At 42.9% G+C, this 8,747-nt stretch overlaps 1 long non-coding RNA gene across 1 annotated transcript; it reads right to left on the reverse strand.

Annotated features, from left to right (window-relative positions):
• Positions 1–1,164: 1,164 nt before the first annotated feature.
• On the reverse strand, positions 1,165–8,738 carry LOC129844374 (uncharacterized). The gene is made up of 2 exons (XR_008757939.1): positions 8,536–8,738; positions 1,165–3,179 (listed from the first exon to the last, which is right to left on the reverse strand). It is a non-coding gene; the product is annotated as an uncharacterized LOC129844374 (long non-coding RNA).
• Between the last annotated feature and the right edge of the window lie 9 nt (positions 8,739–8,747).

Here is an 8,747-nt window from a genome sequence, read left to right on the forward strand (position 1 = left end):
TCAGTTCGGAAAAAAGAATCTTGTGTGAATCGTCCTCTGGAATAACACACATGCTTGGTTAATAATTACAAAACCAACGTCTCTAGTAATGTCTGAAAGTCTCTAGAAATGCCTGTCAAAATAGGGTTATAACATGGCAAAGAATATGTTTATCATCCCATGGGATCTGTCAAAGCCACACACAGCAGAAATATCACTGAAATATTCTAGTTCCTACACAATCTTTTATATTCAAAGTTTTTGGGGTCACATATGTTGACAATCCCAAGGGTGGATTGTTTCAGCATGATATAGATGCAGTTTAATGGGGTTGGAGAGCTGTGGAGTTTTTGGGGGAGGGTGTGGTAGAAGTTAGTATGGATATGTTGATTTAAATCATTATTCTACAGTAAAAAATGATGCAGACCATAAATGATCTCACACTCTTGCACAGGTGGCAGAATGCACCTTAAGCGTTTGTTTGCAGACCCCCATGATATCATCGAAGAAGCCACCTGGGTAGCTGGCTAGAAACTTCAGTGAGAATTTGAAACAGTTTTTTTTTGCCTGGAGAGAAAGAGGCATGCAGTGTGCGATGCGTGTTCGGCCTTGCGTCCACAGAGACAGGGAGGCATCAGGCCATTCATTGGGAGAAAGACGGACAGAGGAGGCAGACTCAGGAAGACTAGAAGATGGCGGAGGGGATGTGTTGTTTGAAACTGATGGCGTGTCGAGTGGAGATGAGTGAGAAGGAATATAAGGGGAAACTAGAGAAGTGGTCGTGGAGTAAATCCAAGCCTACTGTTCTTTAGATCCATCTAGATACCTGGGAGATCCGTTTGAAGTCTCCATGGTGATGTGTAGGATCCATCTAGATACCTGGGAGATCCGTTTGAAGTCTCCATGGTGATGTGTAGGATCCATCTAGATACCTGGGAGATCCGTTTGAAGTCTACATGAAAATCATAGATGAGTTAATGGGTTTAAGGCTTTTAAACCATTACATATGCATTAGTGAGAATACTGGTGGCTGGCATATTGGCTTGTCCCCATGGTGATGTGTAGAGGTGTAGGGACATGTTTTTAGGAGATAAATAGAAATATACATCTTGAATTTTAAGAAAAAAAACTAAAATAACATTTACAGTATAGAAACCCCAAAAAACAAAGACTGACCAGCACAAATTAATGTAGAACATTTATTTTTCATTAGTAGATCAATCAAGTTCACTACAGTTATCCAAATACATTTATTATCAATGACTAAAATAACAAATCTACAAAATATAAACACAACGTAAAGTGTTGTTTCATGAAGCTGAAATAAATGATCCCAGAAATTCAACAAGTTCAAATGAGCCTCACAAAGCTGCATTATCATGCTGAAACATGAGGTGATGGCGGCGGATGAATGGCACAAAAATTGTGTTTGTTGTCCGTAGTTTATGCCTAACAATACCGTAACCTCACTGCCACCATGGGGCACTCTGTTCACAACATTCACATCAGCAAACCGCTCGCCCACACAACACCATACATATGGTCTGCGGTTGAGGCCGGTTGGAGGTACTGCCAAATTCGCTAAAACAATGTTGGAGGCAGCTTATTGTAGGGAAATGAACCTTAAATCGTCTGGCAACAGCTCTGGTGGGTATTCCTGCAGACAGAATGCCAATTGCACATTCCCTTAAAACATGAGACATCTGTGGCACTGGGTTGTGTGACAAAACTGCACATTTTATTGCCCCCAGCACAAGGTTCACCTGTGTAATGATCATGCTGTTTAATCAGCTTCTTGATTTGCCACACCTGTCAGATGGATGGATTATATTGGCAAAGAAAAAATGCTAACTAACAGGGATGGAAACAAATTTGAGCACAGAATTTGAGAGAAATACACTTTTTGTGCAGATGGAACATTTCTGGTCTTGAAACATGTGACAAACACTTCACATGTTGCATTTATATATATTGTTTCCAGTGTAGATGTTTCAAACAAACAAAGTTGATTAAAAGCAAAAATAATATACCCAAACTAGTGGTGAAAGCTGATCATCACACCATCTCTATCTGATACATGTTGTGATTACCAGCTCATTCCCACAGAAAACTGCAGAAGGAAGCCGTACCACCCAGTCAACCATCACACTCCATTGTTTTAACAAGTGATCCCTCAGAGGGTTTTCAACGCTAAGGGAAAATCCAGGTAATCTCAATATGTTTACAGTAGAATCTAACAAAACACACCAAAACTGACCAGGTGCACACTGATCAGTAAAGTAAAGAGAGGCTAACATTCTATAACGCTCCCTTTCCTCTGCACGGTTCTCCCAGTGAGAAACAACTGGATTACAATAGAGTGTTCTACGCTTTCCTAATTTGATCCAATTCACTTTTACCACTTCTTTTATCAAATGAGAATTAAGTGATGGAGTGACTTTAATCTTAGCTGGTCTGAGAGGACTTCTCTCCTTTATGTATACGTTGGTGTGTTTTTAAGTTGCTCAATTGAGAGAAACTTGTCCCACAGTCAGAGCAGTAGTAAGGCTTCTCTCCTTTATGTATACGTTGGTGTCTTCTTAAATTGCTCAATTGAGAGAAACTCGCCCCACAGTCAGAGCAGTAGTGAGGCTTCTCCCCTGTGTGAGTTCTCTGATGAGATTTTAGCTCAGTTGATGTTTTAAAGCCTTTCCCACAGTCAAAGCAGGAGTAAGGCTTCTCTCCTTTATGTATACGTTGGTGTGTTTTTAAGTTGCCCTGTTGAGAGAAACTCTTTCCACATTCAGAGCAAGAGTAGGGCTTCACTCCTGTATGCATTTGTTGGTGACATTTTAAGGTATCCAATCTGGAGAAACTCTCCCCACAATCAGAGCAGGAGTAAGGCTTCTCTCCTGTGTGTCTTCGCTGATGAGATTTTAGCTCAGTTGATGTTTTAAAGCATTTACCACAGTCAAAGCAGGAGTAAGGCTTCTCTCCTGTATGTATTCGTTGGTGACATTTTAAGGTATCCAATCGGGAGAATCTCCCCCCACAGTCAGAGCAGGAGTAAGGCTTTTCTCCTGTGTGTATTTTTAGGTGTATTTTTAGCTTTGATAGAATTGGGAAAATCTCCTCACAATGTGGGCAGTGGTGAGACCTCTTAGCTCTGTGATCTTCCTGCTGTTGCTCTCTGGATGTAGAGAATGTCTCAACATGGTCTCCTGTGTGAACAACATCAGAAGAACCAGTCAGTTTGTGTGACATACATGTCAATCCCAACTCAGTTGTGATCTTGATCAATGATTTTCTATGAAGCCTTTTTTAAATTAACAGTTTTCAAAGTGTTGAACAGAAACTCAACCTAAAACCCCAAAGAGCAAGCAATGCAGAAGCGCAGTGGCTAAGGAAAAACTCAGTAGAAAGGCAGGAACATAGGAAGAAACCTAGAGAGGGACCAGGCTCTGAGGGGTGGCCAGTCCTCTTCTGGCTGTACCGGGTGACATATGTATTCATATGTGACCGACCGGCTCGATCTTTTTTGTCAAATTTACGGACACGGCCATTCGTAATTTATTCTGCGCTCTTGCACACTCAGACGAGAGTGCTCTGAAATTGGAGTAGATAGCCAGAGCGAATGTACCAGCTACGTCTATCAATAGTTGTTGCAGTGACATAAACATTCTACTGAAATGGTTACTTGCAAAGTGGAGTCTTTTGTTAAAACATGTAGCTAGCTAGCTAAACAATGAACCATAGTCACAACTCTTGCCGTTAGTAACCTGCATGAATCTGCTGGTAGCTAACAAACCAGGTTCAATGTTAGCCAGCTAACAGTAGGCTATAACTAGCAACGCAAATTGCTCTGAGATATGAATAATATTACTACACAGATCATAATGTTAGCTAGCTGACCTAACAGCAGCAGTCAAGCACCCAAGCTAACGTTAGCTAGCTAGCTAAAAGTACACTAACTTGAAATGAAAACGACTTTGACATAATTAGAAACGTGTCATATCTGAAAGTGTAGCTAGCTAGACTATCTTACATGGATGGACACGTCTCCCTCTCTCACTGATGTCATCGTTGCCCTTAGTTTGAAGATGTAATCCAGAGACATGTGTTTTCTCCATCTCCTAAGCTATCATACTCTAATTCCACTGATTTCAAAACTCAGTCCTCCAGAAAGTGGAGATCAACACTTATGGAGTTCCACAACGAAATATATACACTGCTCAAAAAAATTAAGGGAACACTTAAACAACACAATGTAACTCCAAGTCAATCACACTTCTGTGAAATCAAACTGTCCACTTAGGAAGCAACACTGATTGACAATAAATTTCACATGCTGTTGTGCAAATGGAATATACAAAAGGTGGAAATTATAGGCAATTAGCAAGACACCCCCAATAAAGGAATGATTCTGCAGGTGGTGACCACAGACCACTTCTCAGTTCCTATGCTTCCTGGCTGATGTTTTGGTCACTTTTGAATGCTGGCGGTTCTCTCACTCTAGTGGTAGTATGAGACGGAGTCTACAACCCACACACGTGGCTCAGGTAGTGCAGCTCATCCAGGATGGCACATCAATGCGAGCTGTGGCAAGAAGGTTTGCTGTGTCTGTCACCGTAGTGTCCAGAAAATGGAGGCGCTACCAGGAGACAGGCCAGTACATCAGGAGACGTGGAGGAGGCCGTAGGAGGGCAACAACCCAGCAGCAGGACCGCTACCTCCGCCTTTGTGCAAGGAGGAGCAGGAGGAGCACTGCCAGAGCCCTGCAGAATGACCTCCAGCAGGCCACAAATGTGCATGTGTCTGCTCAAACGGTCAGAAACAGACTCCATGAGGGTGGTATGAGGGCCCGACGTCCGCAAGTGGGGGTTGTGCTTACAGCCCAACACCGTGCAGGACGTTTGGCATTTGCCAGAGAACATCAAGATTGGCAAATTCGCCACTGGCGCCCTGTGCTCTTCACAGATGAAAGCAGGTTCACACTGAGCACATGAACACATGTGACAGACGTGACAGAGTCTGGAGACGCCGTGGAGAACGTTCTGCTGCCTGCAACATCCTCCAACATGACCGGTTTGGCGGTGGGTCAGACATGGTGTGGGGTGGCATTTCTTTGTGGGGCCGCACAGCCCTCCGTGTGCTTGCCAGAGGTAGCCTGACTGCCATTAGGTACCGAGATGAGATCCTCAGACCCCTTGTGAGACCATATGCTGACACATGCACATTTGTGGCCTGCTGGAGGTCATTTGCAGGGCTCTGGCAGTGCTCCTCCTGCTCAAAGGCGGAGGTAGCGGTTCCACTGCTGGGTTGTTGCCCTCCTACGACCTCCTCCACGTCTCCTGATGTACTGGCCTGTCTCCTGGTAGCGCCTCCATGCTCTGGACACTACACTGACAGACACAGCAAACCTTCTTGCCATAGCTCGCATTGATGTGCCATCCTGGATGAGCTGCACTACCTGAGCCAATTGTGTGAGTTGTAGACTCCGTCTCATGCTACCACTAGAGTGAGAGCACCACCAGCATTCAAAAGTGACCAAAACATCAGCCAGGAAGCTTAGGAACTGAGAAGTGGTCTGTGGTCACCACCTGCAGAATCACTCCTTTATTGGGGGTGTCTTGCTAATTGCCTATAATTTCCACCTTTTGTCTATTCCATTTGCACAACAGCATGTGAAATTTGTTGTCAATCAGTGTTGCTTCCTAAGTGGACAGTTTGATTTCACAGAAGTGTGATTGACTTGGAGTTACATTGTGTTGTTTAAGTGTTCCCTTTATTTTTTTGAGCAGTGTATATTATTTAAAGCCACGTTAGACAGGATTACCTACACATACTGACCAGCATGCTATATGGCAGACCAATCTGAACTCATCTCTCGGCATGTCCAGCCCACTCATTATCTCAGCCAATGACGGCTAGCGGGAAGGTTGCTGACTTTTTCTGTGGCTAAACCAACTAGGCTCAGAATTTATTTTATTTTATTTGGATTTACATATGGCATACAAGTTTGTTATTAAGGCACATGAAAGTTCATGTTCCAGAAGGCATTTGACAAAAAAAAGCACTGTATGTATTCATATCAGTAGTCTGGTACCGTATGTATTCATATCAGTAGGCTGGTACCGTATGTATTCATATAAGTAGGCTGGTACCGTATGTATTCATATCAGTAGGCTGGTACTGTATGTATTCATATCAGTAGGCTGGTACTGTATGTATTCATATCAGTAGGCTGGTACTGTATGTATTCATATCAGTAGGCTGGTACTGTATGTATTCATATCAGTAGGCTGGTACTGTATGTATTCATATCAGTAGGCTGGTACCGTATGTATTCATATAAGTAGCCTGGTACTGTATGTATTCATATCAGTAGCCTGGTACTGTATGTATTCATATCAGTAGGCTGGTACCGTATGTATTCATATCAGTAGTCTGGTACTGTATGTATTCATATCAGTAGGCTGGTACTGTATGTATTCATATCAGTAGGCTGGTACCGTATGTATTCATATCAGTAGCCTGGTGCCGTATGTATTCATATCAGTAGTCTGGTACCGTATGTATTCATATCAGTAGTCTGGTACTGTATGTATTCATATCAGTAGGCTGTATAATACAAAAGGGGAAAAAACACTTTTCTATAAGTGGGTAACAGTCAATTCCATGTAAATAACAGTCAGTTCAGAAAGTAAACCAAATTCCACATTTTCCTAATTGAAAAGCATTGAATAGAATTGGAATATCAGTCTATTTTCTGAAGTATCTGGTATTGACCCCAACCCTGGTAACAGTGGAAGTCAAGAAGGGACAAAAGGAGTGAAAATTACGAGCATTTTTATATTTCACTCACTATCACAAGGGTTAGTAACTACACAGACTCATTTCATAGAACTTCAAAACACTGTCAGTTTGTCCATTTCCCTTCTTTAGTCTACTCTAAGCACTCAAGATCACTTAAGATGTGTGATGTCCGAATTACAGAATTCAACCAATCAACAGGCTGGGTCATAATTTATAGAGGTCTAACTTATGAAGATAACGTAGCAGTGCCTTCAGAACGTATTCAGACCCCTTCACTTTTTCCACATTTTGTTACATTACAGCCTTATACTAAAATTGATTAAATATTTCCCCCTCATCAATCTACACACAATACCCCATAATGACAACGCAAAAACAGGTTTTTAGAAAATGTTAGCAAATTTATAAAAAATGTAAAACAGAAATACCTTATTTACATTAGTATTCAGACACTTTGCTATGAGACTCGATATTGAGCTCAGGTGCATCCTGTTTCCATTGATCATCCTTGAGAGGTTTCTACAACTTGGAGTCCACCTGCGGTAAATTCAATTGATTGGACATGATTTGGAAAAACACACACCGGTCTATATCAGGTCCCTAAGTTGACAGTGCATGTCAGAGCAAAAACCAAGCCATGAGGTCAAAGGAATTTTCCGTAGGGCTCCGAGACAGGATTGTGTCGAGGTACAGATCTGGGGAAGGGTACCAAAAAATGTCTGCAGCATTGAAGGTCCCCAAGAACGCAGTGGCTTCCATCATTCTTAAATATAATTAGTTTTGAAACACCAAGACTCTTCCTAGAGCTGGTCCCCCGGCCAAACTGAGCAAACGGGAGAGAAGGGCCTTGGTCAGGGAGGTGACCAAGAACCTGATGATCACTCTGTCAGAGCTAACGGAGTTCCTCTGTGGAGGTGGAAGAACCTTCCAAAAGGACAACCATCTCTGCAGCACTCCACCAATCAGGGCTTTATGGTAGAGGCCAGATGGAAGCCACTCCTCAGTAAAAGACACATGACAGCCCGCTTGGAGTTTGCCAAAAGGCACCTAAAAGACAAAGACCACGAGAAAGAAGATTCTCTGGTCTGATTAAACCAAGTTTGAACTCTTTGGCCTGAATGCCAAGCATCACATCTGGAGGAAACCAGGCACCGCTCATCACCTGGCCAATACCATCCCTACGGTGAAGCATGGAGGTGGCAGAATCATGCTGTGGGGACATTTTTCAGCGGCAGGGACTGGGAGACTAGTCAAGATTGAGGAAAAGATGATCGGAGCAAAGTACATTGAGATCCTTGATAAAAACCTCCTCCAGAGCGCTCAGGACCTCAGACTAGGGCGAAGTTCCACCTTCCAACAGGACAACAACCCTAAGCACACAGCCAAGACAATGCAGGAGTGGCTTCGGAACAAGTCTCTGAATGTCCTTGAGTGGCCCAGCCAGAGGCCGGACTTGAACCATAACAAACATCTCTGGAGAGACCTAAAAATAGCTGTGCAGTGACACTCCCCATCCAACCTGACAAAGAATGGGAGAAACTCCCCAAATACACATGCCAAGCTTGTAGCGTCATACCCAAGAATGTAATACTTCTAAAAACCTGTTTTTGCTTTGACATTATGGGGTATTATGTGTAGATGGATTCAATTGTAGTTCTCATCACTTTCAGAATAAGGCTGTAACATAACAAATTGTGTAAAAAGTCAAGGGGTCTGAACGCACTGTATAGTCATGGTAAGAGCAGGTTCTAACAGATTTACCAATCTCCTCCTCCTCTTCTTCATCTTTAATGATGACATTCAGTTCCAGTGTTTGACTGCAGTCTTCCAGCTTCCCTGATGCCATCTCTGGATCCTGCAGTGCAAACTGGGCCCCACTATCACAATCAGGACCCAGTAGGTTTGTCCTCACTGTTTATGTTAATGGCCTCAGACTTAATCGGAGTCGGCCTGTAGAAGTAAAGACAAACGGA

The sequence above is a fragment of the Salvelinus fontinalis genome, unplaced genomic scaffold, assembly GCF_029448725.1.
Source record: "Salvelinus fontinalis isolate EN_2023a unplaced genomic scaffold, ASM2944872v1 scaffold_0200, whole genome shotgun sequence".
In the NCBI taxonomy this organism is placed as follows: domain Eukaryota; kingdom Metazoa; phylum Chordata; class Actinopteri; order Salmoniformes; family Salmonidae; genus Salvelinus; species Salvelinus fontinalis.